Here is a 25898-nt window from a genome sequence, read left to right on the forward strand (position 1 = left end):
TGCAGTCTGGCTAGTAGATTTGGCTTGTGTTGGTTTTCCTTTTGGAATATATTGAAATTTTCTTCATGGCCTAATACATAATCAGTGTTTGTGAATATTCAAATGTATACTTGGAAAGAATGTGTATTCTCTGTTAGGTGCAAACATATATAATCTAGCTTATTAATGGGTCTTTCAAATCCTTCCTATCTTTACTTATTTTTTGCCTGCTTAATATGTTGATTTCTGAGAAAGGTTTTGCTGTGGTCTGAATGTGTCCACCCCAAATTCGTATGTTGAAACCTAGCCTCCCCAAGGTGATGGTATTAGGAGGTGGGGCCTTTGGGAGGTGATGAGGTCATGAGGGCAGAGCCCCCGTGAATGGGATTAGCGCCCTTAGAAAAGAGGCCTGAGAATGCGCCCTTGCCCCTTCTGCCATGTGAGGTGGCGATAAGTCTGCCACCACAAAGAGGGCCCTCACGCAGACATGCTGGCACCCTGATCTCGCACTTCCTGCCTCCAAAGCTGAGAGAAATAAATTTCTGCAGTTGATAAGGCGCCCAGTCTGCGGTATTTTGTTACAGCAGCCTGAATGGACTGAGGCTTATTAAAGCCTCCTTCAGTGAGTGTTCATTTGTCAAGTTTTCTGATATTTTTACCAGAGCTATGCTAGTGGGTACAGAAAAGTCATTAATTTTATCTTCTTAGTGGATTATTCCATTTATTAGTGTGAAATATTCTTTTTTGTCTTGTCTTTTTCTTTCCTTACCTTAAGTTCTATTCTGAGACTAACAGTGATAGACCTATTTCTTTAGTTTTTTTTTGTGGTATATCTTTCTGTCCCATCAGTTCTCTGCTCAGATGAACCCTCCTTAGAGACACCTGCTCTGACAACCTTATAGTAATCTTCCGTCCCTTGCTATCCCTTTAGTCTGCTGACTTCTTATCCCCATTGCTTCTTAACTTTACATCACTCAAGTGTTTCTTGGCCATTTGTGGTCTGCCTCCCACTTTAGAGTGTTAACTTCGAGAGAGCAGAGGAGATGCTTGGTCCCCTCTGCCATCTCTTTGTCTTAAACATCTTGAAGAGTCCTGTCATATATTAGGCATTTTTATGAGTGTCGAATGAGTGAATGAATGAATGGAATAATGGTTAGTATAAACAGTGGTCGTCAGAAGCCCTCTGTGAGGGTGGAGAGTCATTGGTATGCTTAAAATCTCGATTTTGGAGGGAGTGCAATATTGGTGATGGCAGACTCTGATCCCAGCAATGGCTAGCTGAGGTCAAGTGTGGAAAAGGTGACTGGAGCCGAGGAGTCCAGGACTTGAAAGGCCAGACTGCTGGGATGGCTTACCAATGTGATGAGTGTTGAAATGCTTAAGAAAGATCATAGGAATTGTGGTGGAGAGGGAGACAGCTAGCCAAGTTCTCAGTGATCAGAGAAAGAGGTTGGTGGATGCCAGCAGCAAGGACAGGTAAAGGATGGTTGAGTCTGATGATGGGGGCTTCAAAGAGCCTGGCTGTGTGACAGTAGAAGGAAAAAAAGTGGCACTGAGATCATCAAGAGACAATTCCCTGTGAGGGCTTAGGTATGTGGCATGTGCAAGGAAAACAGCCTTCACTCCTGACACCTGCAGGGCAAGCTGCGTCGCCAGGAGTCAGGTTTCCCTTTTAGCTCAGGAAGGTGAAGGAAGTGCTCTCACAAGAGAAAGACTTAGGGGTGTTGGACTCCCCGTGCTCCTCCTCCTTTCTTCCTGTCTGTGGCCCTTAGCTTCAGATGAGCTCTTGGAAAGGAGGTTGTAACGTTTTTGGGTCATACTTTCTTTTCCTCAGAGCTTGAGAGGTTGCTCCGTTGCCTTCTGGGATGGAATGTTGTTGTGGAAAAGTCTGAGGCCAACCTGATTTCTTTTCCGCCCTTGTGGGGATGGCTTTTCCTGCCAGCATGCTTGAAGAAGTCTTTCGTTATAGCCTATCTTTTCCCTTCTTTTGAATCGAGAGCAGTGTATGTGAAAAAAGACCAGATGGAAGCTACATTACATAACTGACCTGTAAGCCCCCTTAATTAAATTTTAAAGTGCCTAGAACTCTGGTGTTTCTGTAAATGTATTCCTTTACTTGTTTGAGGCTCATGGGCATCTGCAGAGATCAAAAGAATTGTTGTAGATGTAGGCTCTGTCTTGGCGTTCTCCTGCAGCAACTTAGCTCTCCTGGCCTCCCTTAGAAGGGGCTCTGATTGTGATCTGACAGCCCAAACTAGCCCTAAACCAATAATTGAACCTCAACTAGGGACAATCAACATGACTCCGTTCTGGAAATAGTCCCTGTGGTGTGTCTAGTTAGCACTCCCCAATGTTATCTCCAACAGTAAGACCTTTAGTTAGTCATACGCCTTCTGAAGTGCATTCAGTAGGGTTTAGAACCTCAGAAGAGTTAGGACCCCAGAGTTTCTTTTAGGGCTTAGAGGCAGGGTATGGTGGATGGAGCGTGGGCTTTGAAGTTTGTGCCATCTGATGTCAAGTCTCGGAGGTGCCTCTAATTAGTTTGGTTCAGCACAAGTTGCTTGGCGAAATGGGGATGTTGTGAAGAGTGCAGATAATATTTGTAAACTATGTTGGGCAGTACCTGTCATGGAGTTAGTTAAGTGAGTAATTTTCATCATATTTGTTAATTTGCATAGCTGTTGCATATTGAGTTTTGAGAATATTTAAATTTGGACATGTTAACTTTAGTTAGTGCTACTTCTAGATGGCTAGATATGTGTTGGTTGGTGTTTTTCCTTGTGTAAGATGTAAGCGAATTACTGTTGTCAAACTCCAGTTGATTACCCTCTGTTAACTGGGATTAAACTTTGAGATGCCATAATAGTTGGCTAGCTCCCTATTTTTGGTTCCTAAGCTTATGGCTTCAGGAAAGTAGCCTCTTTTATCTCCTGTAATCTTTCTGCAGCCCATCTCACTATAGCAACACTTTCAAGTCAGTCTTGAGTGCATTGTTAAATCATTGACTGGGGCAGCGAGGATAATCTTGAGTATGACTCTTGACAAATTAGGTCATCAGAGAAGCCAACAGTGGACAGTTTGCTTGTGAGTCTTGACTTGGATCCTCCTCTCTCCATCCCTACAAGACTAGCTAATCAAAATATTTTTAGCTTCCTCCCTGAGAATACTGTACCTGTATTCACCCTTGGCCTCCCAGTCTGAACATATCCTCTACCTGGTGCTAATATAAAGATGGTTAACTTTTTGTACGTAGCACTTTTCAGAGTGTTTTCATCATGATTATCTCAGTTGATCCTCTCAACAGTCCAGTAAAGTATCTTCATTTTACACGTGAAAAAAACGAAGTCTGCAGAGTTGGAGAGACTTGCTCCAGACCGCGTAGTTTAGTCAGACAGCCTGACTCCCACACATACAGTGGTGTTGATGTTAGATTTTGTGTTGTTCTAAACTGCCTGAGTGCAGTTCTGTTTCAAATAATATAAAATAAAATACTGTCTGGTTTTTTGGGGGGAGAAATTCACATAGCATAAACCATTTCAAAGTGAACAATTCAGTAGCATGTAGTACATTCACAATGTTGAGCAATCATTACCTCTGTCAAGTTTCAAAACATTTTTATCACTCTAAAAGAAAACCTGGTACCCATTAAGCAGTTGCTTCCCATCTTCCTTTCCCCCAACCCCTGGTAACCGCCAATTTGCATTCGGTCTCTATGGATTTACCTATTCTGAATATTTCTCATAAATGTGATCTTTGTGTCTGGCTTCTTTCACTTAGCATAATGTTTTCAAGGTTCATCCACAATGTAGCATGTATCAGTACTTCCTTCTTCTTTATACCTGAATAATATTCCGTTGTATGGAGACACTGCATTTTATTTAACCACTTATCTGTTGGTGGACATTTGGGTTGTTTCCACCTTTTGGCTATTGTGAATAGTGCTACTGTGAACATGCACATCCATGTTTCTACTTTGTCACGCAGCACTTCTGCTCCTAGGTATTTACATAAGGAAACCATATATCCATGAAAAGACTTGTATAGGAATGTTTATAACTCCTTTATTCATAATAGCCCAAAGTTGGAAGTATTCTGTATCTTCATTGGGATCTTGATTATATGGGTGTATATATATATATATATACACATGGATATATACACACACACACATACTCATAGAATTGAAACCAAAGATCTATTTAGTTTCACTACATGTAAATTTAACCTTATTTTAAAAGAGTGAAGAAGAAGAGAATAGAGCAAACTATGACCCTTAATTTAAAAAAAAATTCTGGTTTCTGTGTTGTCTTAGTCTGTTCAGGCTGCCATAACAAAATACCATAGACCAGGTAGTGTATAAACAACAGAAACTTATTTCTCATAGCTCTGGAGGCTGGAAATCCAAGATCAAGGTGCCAGCATTGTTGCGTTTTGGTGAGGGCCCTCTTTCCTGGTTCATAGCAGGTACCTTTTTGCTGTGTCCTCACATGGTAGAAGGGGTGAGGGAGCTCTGTGGAGTCTCCCTCGTGTGGGCTCTACCCTCATGACCTAATCACCACCCAAGGGCTCCACCTACTAATACTGTTACCTTTAGGGGTTAGGATTTCAACATATGAATATTTGGGGAACACAAACATTCAAAATAGCATATATTAAACAAACTTGGGGGGACAAGGGTGGAAGCAGATCACTTAGCAGTAACCTAGGTAAGAGATGATGGTGACTTGGTTCAAGATGGTACTGGTGGAGGTGGTAAGAAGTGGTCAGATTCTGGATATATTTTGAAGGTGGAGCCAATTTGGTCTGCTAATGGATATGATGTTAGATGTGAGGGAAAGTAAGTTAAGAATGATGGTAAGGCTTTTTTTTGTTTGTTTTTTTAAGGTTTTTTTTTGAGAAAGATTAGCCCTGAGTTGATATCCATGCCCATCTTCCTCTACCTTATATGTGGGACGCCTGCCACAGCATGGCTTGATAAGCAGTGTGTGGGTCCACGCCCGGGATCTGAACCGGCGAACCCCGGGCCACCAAAGCAGTGTGTGTGAACTTAACCACTACGCCACTGGGCAGGCCCTGATGGTTAGGTTTTTGATGGGATGTAGTGGCCATATGCAGAGCTGAGAAAGACTGTGTGAGGAGCAGGTTTGTAGGGAAGATCAGGAATTTGGTTTGGGATATGTAGAGATATCTGTTTGACATCTAAGGGAAGTCATCGAGTAGGTAGTTTTGATATAGGAGACTGGAGTTCAGGGATCTGATCCAGACTGGAAATATAAAATTTGGAGTCGTCAGCACAGATAGTAATTAAAGTCCTGAGATTGAATGACTTTCCCAAGGGAGTGAATGTAGGCAATGAGGCCTGAGAACTGAACCCTGGGGCTAACTTTTAGGGTTAGGGAGACAAGAAGAATCCAGGAAAGGGGAGTGAGAAGGCCTGGCAAGTAGGGTAGAAGGAAAACCAGAAGAGTATGCTGTCTTGAAAGTCAAATGTAGAAAGTGTTCTGTGGAAGAGGGATTGATCATCTAGGTCAAGTAATATGAAGACCAAGAATTAACCATTAAAATTAGCCACATAAAGATTGTTGATGACCTTGATGAGAAGTTTCTGCAGCATATTGAGGATGAGCACCTGGGCTCAGGAGAAGATGGGAGGGAGGTGATCGGAGGTAATGAGTGTAATGGGAAAAATTACAGCCTGTTTGTATGTTTATAGAAATGATCCACAGGAAAGGGAAAGTGTGATAAAGTGGGAGAGAGAGGAGCTGGAGCTAGGGCTGCAGCTTTGAGTTGGTAAGAGAGTGGAAGAGATCCTAAGGCAGAAGTGAAGAAACTGCCAATTAATCCAGACCAACAGCAGGGAAAGGAGAGGATATGGGTACACCGCAAGTCAGTGGGTAGATGATGAGGTAGGATCTTATGGGTCTGTTGGTTTCTATATGCTGAGTGAAATAGGAAGCACCAGCTATCAGGTGGGAGTGAGGATTGGGGGAGAAAGGGTGCTAAATAAGTATCTGGGAGAGTGGAATTAATGGATTAAGGAAATGTAGATTGATTAGATGGGAGCCGTAAGGGCCCATTTGAGACTAGTGGTGGAGGTTTTCCTCCTACCATGTTAAACTGTTCTTGGGCTGGCATGAAGTAAGCAGAAAGTTGGGTATAAGAGTGTTGGGGTTTTGTTATCATGAGACGAGAAAGGGGCAAGGGTGTGTGCAAAGGGAGTGATTATAATGATGGACTATATTATCTAAGCCGGGACGTGAGGATGAGAATGGGGTAGGGATAAAGAAAAGGTGATAGGATCAGTGATTTGGAGGACCCATTAGGGTTGAGGAATTGTTGGAGTTAGCATCTCCAGGAAGTAAGCAACAGTCAGGATGTGGTGCTGGGAGATTAGCGTGCTTGAAATTGAGATGATTGGAAAGCTTGCAGTTGTTGGTGATGACAGAGCTTAGGGTATGATCAATTAACTCAGTAGCTTATTTCAGTCCTTTGCATATTTCCTGTTTTTAATAGGAAGAATACAGTAAAACATTTTTTACATAGTAACTGCATTTTTGCATATTAACTTCATTCTGGCTAATTTCTTATTTGTTTAATTTGTCCCATATTAATTGGTACAAGCCTTAAGGGCTTTAATGATTGCCTAACTCATTTTCTTTTTTCCTCTGTTGATAAATCGAACACCTGCCATTTTGTATGTGAAAACTGAAATAGAAAAATTTAGTCTAATTTTAGCATGAACTATGCACGGAAATAGCCATGTCCTCCTTAGTTAATAGTATTGAAGTTTCAAGATGACAATTGAATTTTTTCACCGAATTTAAACTGGTTAATATAAAATCAGTGGTAAAACTATGATACAGTAGGGGCTGGCCCCGTGGCCGAGTGGTTGGGTTCGCGCGCTCCGCTGCAGGCGGCCCAGTGTTTCGTTGGTTCGAGTCCTGGGCGAGGACATGGCGCTGCTCGTCGGACCGCGCTGAGGCGGCGTCCCACGTGCCGCAGCTGGAGGAACCCACAGCGAAGAGTGCACGACTGTGTACCGGGGGGCTTTGGGGAGAAAAAGGAAAAAATAAAATCTTTAAAAAAAAAAAAACTATGATACAGTAGCTGTCTGGTAGGCAGAATCACGATCCCCCCATGCTGTCACATTCTAATCCCTAGAAACTGTAAGTATATTACCTGACATTGCAGAAGGGACTTTGCCGATATGATTAAGGATTTGGAGATAGAATGATTATCCTGTATTATCTACGTGGGCCCAGTATAATCACAAGGGAGCCTGATAAGTGAAACAGGGAGACTGGAGAGTCAGAGAGAGATTTGCAGATGTTACCCTGTCCCTCATGCTAGCTTTGAAGATAGAGAAAGAGGCCATGAGCTCATGCAGTCTCTAGAAGCTGGAAAAGGCAAGAGATTCTCCCCTAGAGCCCCCAGAAGGAAGAGTTGGCCTTGAACTCAACAAATAGGACTCCAGAGCGTGTAAGACAGACTAACTTGCAGGCCAGCTGACCTTGATCATAGCCTGCTGGAGTGCATTGCATCTAATTAAGAAGTAGGAATGTCAGGAAGGGAGTTGGTTAGTCAAGTAATCAAGGCAGTTTTTAATAATGTTTGTCCAAGTACCAAGCAGAGTACCCTGTTTAGCAGTACTCTGTTGTACGAGAGTAATTACACTGTTGTAGAGAATGATATATGAGACTGTTTACCCTGGTGGTGTTTAATATATGTTAAATAACTGATTCTTTTGCGTTGATTTCTATGCTCACTAAACAAACGTTTGATTATAATTTGGCTTCCTGTGTGGTTGCCTACATGGAAAGAATTCATTGAGCAGATGATTTCAGTTACCTGGTTCCTTTTGATTGTATATCAGTTTTCAACATGGTTTCTCTGTGGACAGGGGTGGGTGGGTGGGAATACATTGGCCACAGGACTCTAATTTCTGTTGGTCCCTTGGCTGTTATAATTTTCCCTTAACATTGTTGAATTGGCGTTCTGGTTTTAGTTAGTCCATTGAAAGTCAGTCCATCTCTGGGAAATGGCTCTATTGAATACACTTAATAGATCATTTTGCTGACCCTGTGAGGATTAGTCTACAGATCTTGGAAAATTCAACAAGTTAATGTAATCCCAGAAGGCCTCTTTTGAGACAGAAGATGTTTTCCCCCGGTGACATAGTCCTGCTTCTGCGAAGCTGAGAAATAAATATGAGTGAGCTTTTCTTAAGTTTGAATTTCTGTCATTGAAAACCAAAAAAAATGGTAAACACGTTAGTTTTTAGAATTAAAAAAATTTCAACATCTAGATAGATTGGAAAGATAGGCCAAAAATAATGTGGAATATAGCATAATTAAGTGTAAAGTTTTGCACTGTGTCATTTTTTAAAGTGCCACAGTATAGGTTATAGAAGACGGAGAGATTTATAGTTTCTAGCAAGTTTATTGAAAGTCCGGAGAAGGATAGTACCAGAGAAGCAACATAGTGTTAGATGGCATTGAGAGAAGTGTAGTATTAAGAACATGGGAGATAGTTAGTTCGGCTGTACTGGTACTACACATTTTAAGAGGGTCTGGCATTTTATGAGGGGCATTGGTAAACTGAAGAGTAATCAAGGTGGTAAATTAACGTAGATGTGAAGTCCTGTCTGTAGAACAGTAGACAGAAATGGGAATATTTAACCTGGAGAGGAATTCGGGATTGAGGAGGGAAACATGACAATTTTTTGCACGTAGAGAATTTGTAGTGCAGTTAAGGTACGGATTTTTCCAGTTAGATCTAGACGTTAGAACTAGTGCCAGTAGATAGACATTACTGAAAAACAAGATTTTGACGCCATACACCCATAGCAAGTATTGGATCACGTATACATCTCCCTGTCCTTTCCCCCTCCCTTCCTTCCAAGGGAATCTTGATTCTGTTTAAGTAATCTCCCCACTCTGCACAACTTTGTCTTTCAAGAGAGGCAGATCCCAGCTCCAGGGGGGCAAATCGTGATCAGTCTCAGCCAATCATGACAAACCATTTTCCTTGCCAGTGATTGGCCAGATGTAGTTCTGGCCAGCAAGATGTGTGCTAGGGGTCTTCAGACACAGATATTCCTCTCTGATAAAAAGATTCAGAAGGGAAGAAATAATCTTACAGTGGACATTGTTACGTCTGCATATGAAGCCTGGAATGATGGGAGCTGTAAGGATTGCTAAACCAACATGCTAATATATCCTGATACTGTTGATTTTTCCTCAGTTGTGTAGGACCAAAATGGTTTCCAACAGAGCTGTTCTGAAATGGAAAAGATTACTTTCCGAGGAAGCAGTCTTTTTGTCCTTGGAGATATTTAAGCAAAAGTTGAATAAACACTTGATAGACTTGGGATTCCAGCACTGGTGAAAGTTTGGACTTACATGACCTTAGATCTTTTCTAACTAAATGATTCAGGCGTTATACCATTCTAAAAACAAAACAATGAAGCAATCCACAGTTGAGACAGAAAAATGTTGGGATCTGCTTAGCTTCTCCATTTTGTGCCCTCTTAGTTCTCCTAGGGTCTCTACTTTGAAGGATGAATGTGGAGCATGGTTTCTAATCATCTTAGGTAGCCCATTTTCCTTTCTTTGAATATGTTGTCTGCTGCTTTATAGTTTCCAGGGGGGAAGGAGGTAGGACGTAATTCTATTTGAGTGTAAAAGACCTTTTCTGTTGTTTAGATGCACTGATTTAGGGAGAGAAGTATCTTCAGAGTAGATGTCAGAAGGTTTGTCTTACTGTAGCAATTTAAATCTTAATCTTTTTCTCTTAGTTTTTTCCTTTTGGAATATGTACCCATTAATCCATCTTATTAGAAGAGGATGTTGTTAGGGACACAATGACATGAAAATGCTTTGGGAAATAATAGTAGTGGTAGGCATTTATTAGAAGTGTTTTGTGCTATTTGAATTCATAAGTTGGGAGTGCATTCTTTATTATATTGAGGTCAAACAAGTAGTTCATTATTAAATCGATGTGTCTCTGCCCTTTGAATTCAAGATGGTAGTGAGAAGCTAAGTAATCTAAAAAACAAAAATGAAGTACAAATGAATCTCCCTTTATTTATTGTGGACATTATCAGAAACGTCAGATTTAAGTCATTCTCAATGTTTAATTGGGTTGTCTTATTTTATATGAGAAATAAAGGCAAAAAAGCTTTGAATTTAGGTTTCCTTTCCTAACATGACCCAAAGGTGATATAGAAAGAGAGACTGTCCACATAGTCTTGTGAAGCTTCTTTTTGAACTTAGTTTTTCTTTTCTCATATAAGGCGTATTTGGCTTAAGCTATCAGGAAAATAAGTTAACATACATGTGAAAAAAAGTCTTCTCTTAACACGTTACCACATTTCAGAAGTTGAAAGATGAACTCAAAAGGGACAAATTTGTCTTCTGGAATAGTGACGCAACTGGTAGGTTTGCGAGGTTCCCTTTTTTCCTTTGCATTTTAGATTTCTATTTTAACTCTCCCCAGACCTGTCCCATCCCAGAATTCTCCATCTCCTTGCCTAACAGGATTTTTTTTTAAAACCATGCTAACCCTGAGCAGTTGGTCAATGGGGAAAATTTGTCTTTGGCCTTTCCTGTCCCTCTTTATGTTACATGTTTCACATATAATTTATAGGGTTCTTCTTACTCTCAGGCAGCCATATTGATCTTTCATGGGTAGTGATAGACTCCAGATCTTTTTCATTATGCCCCTTCACCAAAATGTATCAATTCTGTATGTTTCCTGCCTAGTAATAAGCTCCCACCTGTTCTGTAGTGATCAATCTCATATTCAGCCACAGAATTGTGTTAATAGATGTCAATGTGTTACCTTCTCTCCCCTTTATTTAAAAAGTAAACAAACATGGGAATGCTTGAAGACCTAGCTTGGCCTTGCTATGCCCTGTTAAGTGTACCCTGGGTGCCAGTGGCCTCTGTGAGTGCTTGCTGTACGTAGAGGTGGGGGATTCATTCTGCCTTTCGCCATCTTGCTGCTTGGAGCACTAGTAGCTGTCTTGCCTTGGGTCTTCAGCTCAACACGCAGGGCCAGTTTCATGGGCAGACAACCTGTGCACTTGTACAGGGCCCCGTGCTTGGTTTAACCTTTTCCTGTTACCATCTTGAAATTCTTAATTTTTTTTTTTTTGCAAAGGCTCTGCATTTTTGTTATGCACGAGGCCCTGGAAATTATGTAGCTGTCCTATTGATAAACTCCAATTCATTGTCCACTATTTTTCCTCCATTTGCTTCCAGCTTTCCCACAGGGCTTCCTGTGCTGCCTCAGAGCTCACCATCTTCTGCTCTCCCCACTTTTTTAACCCACCCCACCACTCCCTGTCATGTTTTTAACTCTCTTTTCTAACTCCTAACTTATATTTATCTCAATCAACCCTCAAGTGCTCTTGTACTCACAGGGTTTGTCTTTTATAATTGTTTGATCAGTTTGCTGATCAATTTTAGTACTTCCTTGAGCTTTGACAAAGACTTGATTCGAATTCTGTTGAGGAACCCCTGTAGTAAGTTTCTTCAGCTTCTGCCTCTGACTTCTATACTTCAAAAAAGATACAAAATATGTGCTTGTTTCTGGTTAGTTACGTTCTGTGTTTAATTGAGGTGTAACTGCCTTGGTATTGAGTTGGTCCCGGAGATGAGTGTGTTGTTGATGATCTCAGGAGTCTATGAGATTAGGGTAGAAACTTAGCTGTAGCAGTATCCTGCTTTGCCATTTTGCAGATAGAGTAAAATAAATGAGCTACACTTTAGATAATAAAATAGTATTAAAGTTTTTTTTTTCTTCCTTGAATGATTACACTATAGAATATAGTTTCAGACATAAATGTCAGGAAATTAGAATCATTCTGGTAGGGGAGATAGAAAATAAATACGGAAAAATAGAATGTAGTGCTAGCACTAAATTGTGGTAGGAAGAAAACTGCGGGATGAGGAAGGGGCCCTGGATTGACTGCGATGGGATGGGTGGGAAGGGCTATTTTATTTTAGACAGACTGGCCATGGTGGCCTCCTGAGGAGTTAGCATTTGAGTAGGAACCTTACTGAGATGAAGCAGGAGGGCCATGACAGTTATGAAAGAAGAGCGGCCCCAGAGGAGAAAACACAAATTCAGATAGTCTTAGGTAGCACGTGTGGAGCATAGTCCAGGAAGTGCAGTGTATTTATTTCCTAATAATGTCTGCCAGTAAACAGAAGGGAGATCTTTTTGTGAGGCAGGGGGGACACATTGAATTTCTTCAGGAGATTCAGTCTCTAAACATGTAAAATATGGAGGAGATATATTTTTTGATGGTCACGTATCTTATCTGTGTACTTGAATTTTTTTTCCCAAAGATTTTGTTTTTTTCCTTTTTCTCCCCAAAGCCCCCCGGTACAAAGTTGTGTATTCTTATTTGTGAGTCCTTCTAGTTGTGGCATGTGGGACGCCACCTCAGCATGGCTTGATGAGCGGTGCCATGTCCGCGCCCAGGATCCGAACCGGTGAAACCTTGGGCCGCTGCAGAGGCCGGGCCCTGTACTTGAATGTTTAATTGATGAGTATTTCTATTCTTAGTTCCAGTTTGTGTTGGTGTCGGTGTTGTTGAGGAAACTTCATCAAGCTTCACATTGTAGCAGATGGGCTTGATGGTGGGGCATGTCTTTATGCAATTTGACTGCTTTAGTTGACCATCCAATATGAAACAGAAAAGCAGATTTCTGGCTTAGAGTATGTGTCAAAACAGAATTCCCTCATAAAAAAATCTTTAGTTCACTTTTAAAAGACAATGACTAGCATTTTTTCTAGGTTAACTTTACAGCAAGAGCCTAAGTTCTGCAATCAGAAGGTTGTCGGCAACTTAAAGCAAATTGTCAAGAAAAATATTGTAAATGTTTGTGTGTGGGGCATATACTTTTAAAGTTTAATCACTTAAATTTTACAGTATTAGTGGATTTGTTTATTTCATTACTAGATAAGGAAAATAATTGTGTGTTTATTTTTCCTGCCTAGGTTTTCCCTGGGAAGCTAACATTGTCAACGCTAAAACTTTTGAAGATTATGCCAAGAGGCTATTTGTTTATTTGAGGGAACTGCAGGAGTAGATTGCGGCCGTATCGGGCGTGTTCCTCTAGGATGTTATAGCTGGATGATGTTTGAAGAGTTTTCAAAAAAATTTTATTTGACTTTTGAGTTCTTACTGATACTCTTTCATGCCATTTTTGTTATTTGGAAGTGGTTGGTATCTTTTTTTCCCCTTTGATGAGAACAACAAATCTGACATAACTGTCGAGCTGGGACCTGTCAAGGTGCTCATTAGGACACTCACAGCTGTTGTAAGGTTAGTCTTCCTTTGGGAGCCGCAAGTATTCTGTTTTATTTACATTTTCATCTGGGTCCTCTAAGTCCTGCAGTATTAATATTTTCAGCATTTAGCTAGCTACATGTCTAATACTGTATAATATAGTCTACTTAAGCTGGGCTGATTAGAAGAAAGCATGTATTTGAAAATACAGAAAGAATCATGATAGATTATTAAGGATCTTGAATACTTGCCAACAGATGAGGACTCCTAGCGAGTCAGTTGTGTTGGAAGGATTGTGTAATATCATGTGTATGAAAGTACTTTGTAAACTAAATCTTTGTCAAGTGCCAATTGTCTTAAAAATATTTATCATCCTTGTGTACTGTTGGTAGGAATGTAAACTAATACAACCACTGTGGAAAATAGTGTGTTCGTTCATCAAAAAAAATGAAAAATAGAATTACCATATCATCCGGCACTTCCACTTCTGGGTTTATTCCTCCCAAAATTGAAAGCAGAATCTCAAAGAAATATTTGTACATTCATGTCCATAGCACTGTAATTCATAACAGCCAAAAGGTGGAAGCAACACAAGTGTCCATTGATGGATAAATGGATAAACAAGATGTGATATTTACATACAAATGAATATTATTCAGCTTTAAAAAGGAAGGGCACATTTAAAAACAAACAAGCACACGAACCTGGAGGAACCTGGAGGACGTTTTGCTAAGTGAAAGAAACCAGACACAAAAGGACAAATACTGTATGATTCCACTTACGTGAGATACCTAGAGTAGTCAGATTCACAGAGACAGAAAGGAGAATGATGGCTGCGGGGGGAGGTGGGGAGGGGAATTGGCAATTATTGTTCAGTGGCTCTGGGGTCTCAGTTTTGTGAGATGAAGGAAACTCTGGAAATGGATGGTGCTGGTGGCGCAACAATTGTGACTGTACTTAATACTACTGATAATTGTTGAAACTGAGTGAGGGTACATGAGGGATCATTGCGTTAGTCTATTGACTTTGTATTTATTTGAAATTTCCCATAATAAAACATTTTAAAAAGTGATTACTTGTCATTCGGTTTAGAAGACTGATTTTTTCCATCAGGAGTTTCTAGTGGCTGCTGTAACTCCAAAATGAATGGGCGTTTCCAGTGATAGAGACGGTGTGGCTAGTGAGGAACAGAACAGACTGAAGCTTTCTGTCTGGAGGAATGATGTTGCTTTTCACAGAAAGGACATTGAAAGGGGCGTAACTTTAGAGAGCAAGAGTATCGTAGGAAGTTAAGATACATGAGTCCCTCTCAACCACTTTCCTTTTGTTACAGCAATTTCTGACTTAGACCAGGAAAATACTAAAATTTTTTGCTGTACATCGGTATTCTTAATTACTATATACTTCTGATGAGCCCAAATGAGGTTGTGTTTTTGCCTGTGTTCTTGAAAACTACAAAAAAATGACACCGTTATTCAACATTGTAAAGTTAATACTAAAAATCCCATGGCCTGCACTTGATGGAGCATGAATTTATCTTAGACATCTCTTCATTAAGACAGGATAGTTCTATTTTCCAACAGGCGCTTTTTTCTATTTCTGTTTCAGTTCAAACACAGGCACCTTTTTTTCCATCATGGTCAGAGTGTGCCCTGCCAGCTGTTAGATGTTTCGGCTATTAGTCTGATCATCTCTTTTAGACAGCGCAGTCTCTTTCTGTTAGCAGAACTAAGGCATCAAAGGCCTATAAACATCCTAATCTGCTACTAGGAAAACTAGGCATGGAAAAGCACAAACATTCTGATCTGTGTACATACTAAACTTCAAAATGTACGGACTCTGGTCTTCAAGCCATTTTAAAACAGGATGAAGCAGATGAGAATGTTTTTTATCAGTAACATTTAAATTTTATGAAGTTCTTTGTCTTTGTTATAAAAGACATAATATGGAGGGTATAGTGCAAGAACAATGAAAGTACATTTTTATTTGCTTTGTATAGAAAATATCTAATTAAGCTTAATTGTATATGATGGACTGATTCTGGATACAACTCAGATCATCCTGTAGACATAAAGAAAAGATCCGCCAGGAGCTGCGAACAGCTCATGTTAGAGGAAGTATGTAACTTTTTACAATAAACAAATCTGACATTTCTTTTGAAGTCTGTACCAATAATTCTAATGGAGTGTGGGCAGAGCCCTTAAATGCTGAACCTAGCAAATTTGACATCTTGCCCTGCCTGCTGGAATAAGGTGTAAATACTCCGTGCTTACTTTCATTTAATAGAACATAAGTATAGTAATTTCCTGCTGAAATCTATAAGTGTGGTGGCCATTGACTTTTAGCATTTGCTAAAATTATCAAAAATGGAAGGAAGAGCATATTCTACAAAGTTTCAAAATGAATAGCCTGTATGTAAAGGGAAGCATACATACAATAACTTGCAGGATATAATGGCTAGTTAGTGTGGGATGCCATTGGCTTGTGTTCTTTGTAACAGAGTAATCATACTTTTCAATTAAGTGTATATTTTAGCTGAATGTCAGCTGTCTGATTGTTATAATTATAGTATGGGAGAACTAGACCACTGCCATACAGCCAGCTACTGTGGTAAGCACAGAGAACGGCAGTGTAATCTGAATGTCGTGTTCACGGACTAATCAAATTATAACAGGGCATTTGTTTAAAGAAATTTCCTGTTTGACTTTATAAATATTTCATTGCTACGAGAGAAAATAAGGCAAATTCATAAGTTAAGGCAATTTGAAATGTACATCTAATAGAGAATCTTATTAAATATGGTTGCATTCTTGTACTGTTGTAATTACCTTTTCATCAGTCTGTTTTCTTCCAAGACTAATTTGTCATTGTGCCAGTTTTGAACACCTTCTATACAAAACATTAAGCCAAATACTGAGACACATGGAAGATACAAAAATCAATGGACAGCTGTGCTTTCAAGCTCAAGATAGAAGTCATTTCAGAAGCTGAATAGTGGGTTGCTGAGAACGAGAAGATGGTGTGCATTAGGAGTCCACGGTGGCCTTTCAGAGAATGGTAGGGGTAGAAGTCACACTGCAAAGAGCTAAGTATAAGGGTGATAGATAAACACAGTCCTCCTCGCACTTAGGATCGAGTCCAAAATCCTCCTGGTACCATGTGAGACTGGTTGATCTGGCGACACCTGTTGGCTCTTCTTCCGTGTACTCCCGCCACATTGCCCTTTTTTCTCATCCTCCAAGTCGCCATGTTCTCTCTGGCTGAGGACTTTCACATATCTAGTTCCTTCTGCCTGGAATGCTCTGTCTCTTATTCTTTGCCTAGTCATCTCCTGTTCAGGCTTTAGATCTCAGCTTAAATGTCGTTTCTTCCAGGAGACTCCACCACGTCATGTCAGACCACACAAGCTGTGCACCCCGCAACACCTAGCCTACAAAGAGGAGGGCACACGCTAAGGTTGTAGAGAATTCAGCCCAATCTAAATTATGTCCCCCTGTTGATGCTCTCTTGTAGCCTCAGATGTTTCTCCTTCGTGACAATTTTGAACACGTGAGCGTATCTGGTTATCTGTGTAATGGAACAATAAGCTCCCTGGGGGAAGGGCCATGTCAGTTTGTATACCCAGGCCCTGGCACGCAGTCAGTTTGCAGGAAGTGTTTTCGAGTGGATGAACAAATGTACATCACTCTTCAAATTTGGCAGTTTGTCAGTAAAGAAAAAGAGGAAGGACATTAGCTAAAATCAGTGATGCGTTCAAGGAAATGGATCATGGGCTGGTCTCAGCATCAGGAAATCTGAGTGTGTCTGTAGGAAAAGGAAGAGAGGCATTCACAGAGAAACTGAAGATGTGAATGAATGAGGGAATAATTAGTGGAGGAAGGGTCTACAGGAGTGCGTGATAGAGAAAGAGCCCTGGAAAGAAGATCCTGTTTACTCTTAGAGAAGAAAGAGAGGGTTTGGAAGTAATAATCTGCTAGTGAGGGCTCAAATAAAATGAGATAATATGAATTAAGCTGCTGCTAAGTGCCACAACACTTTCAGTTATAGTGGCTTAATATCTAAAGAAAAATGCTTATGGAAGAGGTTCAAAATCGTGTACGTACCCGTGGTAACATTCTGTGGCTCCCAGAAACAATGCATTGAAATTCCTGTTTGTCACCTGTAGCGGGGGAGGGCTCCTGGAAGTGCCAGAATCTAGTCACGCTCCTATCGTTCTGCTGAAGAATTGAGGAAATCCATCTCCAGTTAGTGCTGATTTGGGGCAAATGTGAGAAAATTGTAGAGTTAATATCATTTTTTAAATGGACAAATACAGTTTTTAGCACATTTTGCTTTGTTTCCTACTTGGAAGACTCATTTTCTTCAGTGATGTTTTATGGGGAAGCCTGACCAGTTTCATGTTCTGTCTGTAACAGTGGATGTCCCGTAAAATGGCGAGATCGTAGTTTTGAAGGAGCTGGGTTTGGCGTATAAGGTCGCTGGGAATTCTGTAGTAACAGCGCAGTTTTACTGCATTGGCGCTGTCTCTCTTGGACAGAGGGTGTGTTAAACAAACGGTGACTAGCCGTGGCACACACCAAGCTATTGGATAGCCCGTTAAGTCCTTAAAAGTAAACGCAAAACCTTGTGACATGCCCCTACTTATAGGAGTCAGGAGTGAAAGTGTGCTTTGTATGCCACAATGTGGTGTGCAGATTTAAAAACAGTGAAAGAAGCAAGTTGTGGCCAAGTTCGAGAAGCACAGTGCCCAGGCCACACTGACATTAACCTCAGTGGTGATGGCCGAGCCCCTCTGTGGTTCTGGCCTCAAACAAATTCTCACATTCACAGGGTGGCTCGTGAGGCCCGATTCAAGGCTATAAGTTCCTTTCTGTTTCGAGACGTCAAGCCCTAGTGTTTTGAAATGCTGAAATAGAAAAGCATCCTAGAAAAACATTTTAATTGTAGAATAATTATTCACAGTACAAAAATTATATACTATAGAAATTATAAGGTGACAAATAAAAAGTGCTTTCTGGGATTCTCATGTTTTAACAGTTTTGGGGTAACTTTCCATAATTTTCATTTCCTTCCTTCCTTCCTCATATCTCTTGTACTCCTTTAAGAAAATATTACTTTCAAAACGAGTGACATTATATATCTGTTCAGCAGTGTCATTTATGCAGTTAATAATACACCTAGGACACCTTTCCACAGCTAAATGAAATAGAACGTAATTTTTTTTAACCAGCTTCCTTTTGACAGACATCAGGATTCTTTTCCAGATTTTTTTCTTTCAGTTTTTGCATCTTAATAGTCCTGCTGTAGTATTGTTGTTATAAATAGTCTCCCTGTGCAAACATTTTTGCTTCCATGTGAGAAGAAATCTGACAGACGTAGTCCTGGAAGTCAGATTTCTGGGTCAAAAGCACGTGTGTTTTTAAATTTGGATAGATATTGCCATGGTTCTTCAAAAATTTAGTACCAGCTTACACCTCTCCCAATGGGATATTTCAGTGCCCTGTCCCCCACACTCTTGAAAATGATGATCCATCTGTTAGCATCTCATTTGAATTTGCATTTCTTAAATTTTGGGTGAGTTTCAAGATATTTCCCTGTGCTTACAGGTCGTTGTTGGTGCCCAGTGAGACGGCTGGTAATCCCTGCCCATTTCTCAGTGGGCTGTTTGTCGTTTTCTTAGCAGTTTGTGAAAACTCAGTGCATATTAATATTTGCTGCAAATATTTTCCTCACCTTATTGTTTATTTTTTGTTTATAATTGAGTTTTTGTGCCTTTTTAAAAAATCAGTTGTATCCTTTTTGGCTTCTAGATTTTATGTCATGATTAAAGTCCTTCTTGTGCTTCAAAATTTATTTTAAAAAGTTTCAGAGGCCAGCCTTGTGGCACAGCAGTTAAGTTCGCACATTCTGCTCTGGCGGCCCAGAGTTCGCAGGCTCGGATTCTGGGCGCAGACCTCCACACTCCTCCTCAAGCCATGCTGTGGCGGCATCCCACATGCAGAATAGAGGAAGACTGGCACAGATGTTAGCTCAGGGACAGTCTTCCTCATACAAAAAAAAAAAAAAAATTGACCCATGTTTTCTTCCAATGTTTTTATGGTTTCATGATTTAACTTTAAATGTGGTATATCTGGAATTTATTTTTGCTTAAGGGATGAAGGTAGAGATGCAGCCTTAAGTTTTCCAAATGGCTAACTGTTGTCTCAACGCCATTTTTGAGCACTCTCTTTTTTCATAGAATCTTTAAGTTTGAGATTTTATGACTGATAAACGTATCGTGTTTATAATACCATCTAGATAAAACAAGATGGAGTTGAGTTGGGAACGCTGCATGTGTGGTGCTGTAGGGTTCCCATGTAAATTAGGAATGGTACTACGACACAACAGTCCGAGGAATAAACTGCTTCTGAGGAAAACAAAAAGGAATGCTTATGGTTTTTGCTTGGATTATGAGATGAGAGGAACACATGTCAGAAAGGAGGTCTTAGTGTCTGTAAGGACTGGGAGCGGGTTTGCCCCCAGTGTATCGTGAGGCTTAACCCTTTCTGTAAAAGAGTATCAGCCTAAACTAGGGAAACACTTTTCATGAGCATGTATTTTACCCTGAATGTTCTTCAGTAAATAGACACTGTTTTTATAGAAATTTGGTTCTATGGTTTGTTGAAATTTATAACTAACTCACTGGAACTCATTGATCTTATTAAATGGGAGACCTCAGTGTAACGTTCCTGAGGTGACAGATGGAGTTTTCTGGTTCGCAGAACTTCACACTGCCCTCACGAGCTATAACACATGTCTTCCGCGTATTCCAGTCTCCTTCCTTTATCATTAAAGGCCTTCACCAAAGTGGAAGTAGTGACAACTGTGGAATTTGAAGATATTGTCGCAGTATTTGTTGTTGCGTCCTCTGGGTTGGATGGATTGGTTCAGGGAAAACGATAGGACTGTAACTTGTGTAATGAAACATGCTCTGATGGCAGCAAGAAGGGGGAAATGAGCTGTGACTGTAGCATGGGTGAGAACAGTTACTTAAGGGAAAGATCTGAGTTTCGGAGAAGCAAATGAAACCTCTCAGCTACTTTTAGTTTTTGCCAAAGAATGGTAGCGAATGTGAGTCGAGAAGAACTGTGGGCTAGATGATAGGTTCTCCTTGTTGACCCAGGATAAACCTGAGATTTACAGATACGTGGATGTTTAAGGCTTAACGTAGAAAAAATGTAGCTATCAATTAGTTATGTTTTCTCTGAAATTTATTGCAACTGAGAAGAGCAGGGATCTATGACGTATGTGGTAAAGGAGGGAGATTGACTGCTTCCGCGTCAGACCAGCGTACAGTTCTCCTGGATTAAAATTTGACTTTTAGAATCATCTTATGAACGTCAGTGGGAAATGAGCTTTCAGAGCTTATTGATTTTGTTTTTAATATTTTCACTTGAGGCAAACTATAACCTAAAACCCAGATATGACTCAACACAGTTCTTTTCTTCTTTCCTCTAAATATTTAAGTGTAAATTACAGTTTATTACTTTAAAGTATGGTTCTGAGACCTATAAACTTCAGAGTCAAGCCATTTAACTTTGTAACATTTGTCTACATGTTAAATTTAGTTGGACTTCACATGAAAAATTATGGAAGATAAGCTAAGTCAGAAATGTGTTTACTATTCTTGATTTAAGGTAAACATAGAGCTTAAATTGAATCAAATGCATCTATTTTCATGTCTTTTGGTAATGTAGCATATTCCCACAAAATTAAAGGATTTTATTGGTATATATAGATCCGGCAGAGAAATGTACAACATTAAACAATAATGTTAGTTGTAGACTCTAGTGATAATTTATGAATTCTCTTTAATTTAATGAATGTATGTGAATACTTTTAAAAATTCATAAGATACTTGTCTTCATTACACTATAGTTAGAGCCCGTTCATTAAGTGTAACTTTGGCAGCATAATTTCTGAATTTTAAATTATGGCTTCAACTGAATGAAGTACTCTTATGTTAAACGATTTTTTTTAAGGTGCTTGGCTGACATAACCTTACAAAATAGTCTAAGACATTTATATTTGGGATTGAAACTACCAGTGCTCTCCAAATGAAGGAGAATTAATTTTCAGGATTAACGTAGGGTTTTGAAACCATAAGCTTCACACTAAAGAGACCAAATGATGACTGGAGGTCACGTGCAGCAGAAGATTTAGGCTTCTCAGGGGATTTTGTTTTCAATCCGGCAGTCTCATACTGTTGTTATATAATATATACTGCCTTCCTCCGTCTCGTGGAGACAGCAATCCTTACTTTCTGTCTCCTGAGCATCATAGCCCAGGCTTGGGACAAAAATTAAGAAGTAGAAGGCTAGGACTCCGCTCACTGAGGTTCAGAACCCGTCTTGCTATCCACATTTGACTTCCAGCGCTTAGAAACATTCAGTATTTGTTGGGTGCCTTACTTTGATTGTAGAAGCAGGTCAGTTTTCATGTACTACAAGAATTGCTGTTGGAACTAAAGTTCTAAATACACAAAAATACATTTCTCAAGGCTAGACCATTGTTCTGGATCAGCGTTGCACTTTCCTTCTTGTGGTTATGTGCATACAGAGAGCTAAGTTGCTGTCTAATGTCATTGGCTTCATTAATGATATTGTTATATTTAACTCTGTAAAAAAAATGAACATTTCCTAATCTTAGGAGATGACTGATATACTCCTCTAGCTTTGTAGACCCACCTTGGATTTAAGTTGTCATTGTTATTATTTATACCCAGCAGCTGAGGGGAAAAGAGCTGCCTTCCATTCTAGATAGAATTGCGATGCTCTGGGTGGCAATGTGTACATTTGCATTTTTCTGTGGTAAAAATGGCTTAAATATTTTATATTTTAGTGTCATGTTAGAGATTTCATTCCATGATCATTTGTTCATTCACATGTATTTTTATTTTTAGCTCTAAGCGAAAGACATGAGGCCTAAGACTGAAATGAGGTTGTTTTGAGGCCATCTGATTTCTGACTAGAAGGTGTGCGATCGCCTCGTCCTGAAACCACTTCAAACAGAATGGTAATGGCAAAACCTAAGTAAAAGAGAGGCCTTCATGTTTTTCCATGTCTGTTCTCCTACCCCAATTCCTTCTTTTTTAAGATTAAAAAAAAAATTTTAAGTTGTGAACAAAAGGTATTACTTACTGTCATATCCTAACTAAACTGGCTCAAATGTTTAAAAAAAGGATTAATTGTATAAGTCCACATATTTCTTAAACCTTTTAGAGTTGTTTAAACCCACTGTTTTTGAAGTGAGGTACTTAACTAGCAGCGAAATATTTATTATATGAAACTACCTGAGCCATTAGAAATTTGCGGATTGAAATAATTTTTTTCCTTTGAAAACTGATAAAATTTGCTCTTAAAAGGGACTCTGGACTTAGTAAGTTTTCAGACTAGAAAGTAAGAATTCTTGCCGCAACTTTCTTTTTCTGTCATAAAGAATTTTTATGTTTTATATGTGTGTTTTTTTAGTCTTTTAAAATGTGAACTGCCTATTATTAGTTGTCAGTTAATTCTGCTTTAATTATTACATATGTCTTAGTTCAAAATATATTTTATAGTTGAAGGTAATATAGCACTGTTTGTTTTCATTATAGTAAAACTTTTTTGTGGGGGAGGCTTCTGTTTATTAGGTTTATTCCAGTCGGCTCTGTTCCATTAAATATGTTGATATGTTTATGTGTGTTTATAAGTCAATTACTAGGCTTAATTCCCCTGGGGAATAGAATTCCAATAGGTTCTTCGCTCAAGTTCAGATTTTATGCTAAGCCGTTTTTTCAGAATAAGTGGTTCTTTATGGTGTTTCATTTCCTGTACTACCTGTGACAGCATTATAGCAAATACAGTATCACAAATTTACTTATATTTAGCCTAAATTATGCATTTGTTTAATTGACAAATGCCGAGAAAATGAAATTGTCATCCCATTCCGGAAGGTAGTACAGAGCGCAAATTCTAAGGCAGCATCCGCAGGAATGTTTTGTTTTAAAGTCCTCCTTGTTTTCCTGTTTTCTTCCAGGGAGTCGGTGTTGCTATAGTTCTATACAACACCTCATTTCTCTACAGATAGGATTTTCTTACAAAGAGTATTACAGATAGTATTTTACAAACAGTATTTTCTCAGATACTGAGACGACCTAAACTTATAAATACTGTTTTTATTTGTATGTGACTTTCTGTGCTGACAGACTTACTCATGGGCTGTGTAAATCCAGGTGCTGTTTAGGGCAATGATTTTATATCTGGATCTCAGTTTACACTTAAATAAGCCAGCCTAACCTGTTCTAAAGAAAAACAGTGTACAATGGGTTGTTTCTTTGTTTTCCATATCTCCTGATGTGTTCATTTATTCTTCTGGAAGTGTGAACTCTGACCTCGATTTTTCTATGGAAAAATTAATTAAATAGGCTGGTTTAAAGAGCATGGTTTTTAAGCCTGTGGTAGAATTGTTCATTTGGTTCACTTTTGTATATTAATGTTTTAATGAGAGACAATTACTGATTGTTTTTACTTTTAGAAATTCTCATTTCTTATATTTAGCCAAAGAAAATTTTTTCATTTTTAAATAAAGCCTATCTAGATGGACTCTTTTGGGGGTTAGAAGAACTTTGAATGTCATCTTTCTTATTTCATGTGCTGAAAGGTAGTGTGATAGAAATGCAGAGACTTTTAACCACTGTTAATTGGCTAAAAAATGTAGTTTCTAAAGTATGAGTTATACAAGAAGAAAATCAGTAATTTCATTTATGTGTCTGATTCTCTGTCACCAGAATGGCAGCTTTTAAAAGAAAATACAGAACCAATTCCACTTTAATTTAAAGCCTGAAATTATAAATGTGAAGATATTTTGACCCAGTAGATATTAAATAGGTGATATGTATGAGCATAGTTTAATATTTATTTTATTGTTAAGTAAACTTGTTTTTAAGCAAACTTTAATATTAGACTTAAGAACTTATAACTGTAAGATGAGAAAATAAACATTAACTTTAAAATGTCATTTTGAAAATTATGAAAGTAAATATTGACCTTTTCTAAGAAAATCTTTTCATTTTGACATTGTTTAATTTTTTTTCCTTTTTGTTTTTTAGGTTTGCAATTTTTTTTGGTGATGGCATGTTCAGAATCTTGGATCCCTAAGTTGAATATATTGGAAATATTTAGGAACCTTGGAAATTGTTTTTGTATGCATAATGACTTACTAGGTGGATCAGTAGGCTTAATCAAAAGTATATAAAAGAGTAGGTATAATAATTTGTGTTTCTAAGTTGGCATGCATGTTTCGAATTCTCTCCTACCAGTATTAGTGTCATAGTCTAGACAGAGTTATCTTTTGAAGATTTGCGGTTTTTGTGGTCCTCCTATGTAATCCTCCCATGCCGGTTTGGTCAGCTTGTTTTCCTTTCTATCTGCCTTGCAGTGTTGCTTACTTAGGTTAGAGGTAATTATTCATCAGGAAGAGAGAAGAGAAAAAAAATCATGAAGTGACAATCCTAAAGGTAGTAATTACAAAATTTCAACCTGGAAATGACCTGAGCATGGTCTGTGTCAGAAAATGCAAATTCGACCAAGTTATATACATACACTTGTGGCAAAATGCTGCCAATTTTCCAATTAGATGTTATTATGTAGGACAGGGTGCTAATGAGGAGGGAAAAGACCTGTTTAGTTTCACATCCTCCCCCCTCCCTATTGTTGGGTGAATGAATTAGTGGAAAGTAAAATCGACAAGAGGTAGACGGTATGAATGAAAAGAAGGAACAAAACTTTAATCTCCAGGAAAGATTATTTCCCCTTAAAAAATTGAAAGTTGGCTATATTCCATGTACCTGAACACGCTATTCTGAAACCATAGGCCACTTTCATGTAGACCTAGAATGTGAGCTAGGGGATTCTTGCCCATAGGAGTGGGTGGAGAACCTGTATTTGATAGGAGAGTCACACAGTCCCTGGGCCACTGGGGCGCCATTATCAGTGGTTGTCATTTTCTCTGGCCTGTTCCTGCTGGGATTAGGAAACTGGAACGTTCTGGGGCAGATTGTTATTTTGATGGTCAAATATGACTGCCTCCCTACTCTTTTGACCAAAATTGGGGAAAGACTGATTTTTAAGACCATATTCAGAGCAACTTGAAAAAGAATCAAAGGGAAAGGATGAGGAGAATTCAGGAAACTAGAGAGACTGAATGTAGCTTGGTAGAATGTTAATGTATTCGTTTATTCTAAGGTTTATTATTGGTAGATTATCCAGTAATACCGAAATTGGTGTATAATAGAAGTTTTCATAACATTTCTATTAGAAGGCTTTTAAAAGCTAAATAGGCTATATTGTAACTGCACCCCCTCCCCCCAATCTTCTTACTTTGCTTTGTTTGAAGAGGAATAGGCTGATATATATTTAATAGGTGGCACATTTAAAACATTAGATAGGTTTTTAAAAATCAAGTTATATCAATGTAAATCTGTTGCCTATTTAGCTGCTTTTCTATTACACCTGGCTTTTTAAAAGCTGTTTTTGTGATACTTTTGTCAATAGAGGTGTTTCCTCTTAGCCAGTTCTAGCCACGATGTTGACTGGAC

General features: G+C 39.0%; 1 protein-coding gene and 1 long non-coding RNA gene across 2 annotated transcripts in view; both read left to right on the forward strand.

Annotated features, from left to right (window-relative positions):
• The window catches only part of XKR6 (XK related 6), a 309875-nt gene that overhangs the window by 76786 nt on the left and 207191 nt on the right, over positions 1 to 25898 (forward strand). The window lies entirely within an intron of this gene.
• Positions 13180 to 24432, forward strand: LOC139044806 (uncharacterized). The gene is made up of 3 exons (XR_011502025.1): positions 13180 to 13318; positions 22224 to 22336; positions 24411 to 24432. It is a non-coding gene; the product is annotated as an uncharacterized lncRNA (long non-coding RNA).

Source organism: Equus asinus, chromosome 3, assembly GCF_041296235.1.
Source record: "Equus asinus isolate D_3611 breed Donkey chromosome 3, EquAss-T2T_v2, whole genome shotgun sequence".
Classification (NCBI taxonomy): domain Eukaryota; kingdom Metazoa; phylum Chordata; class Mammalia; order Perissodactyla; family Equidae; genus Equus; species Equus asinus.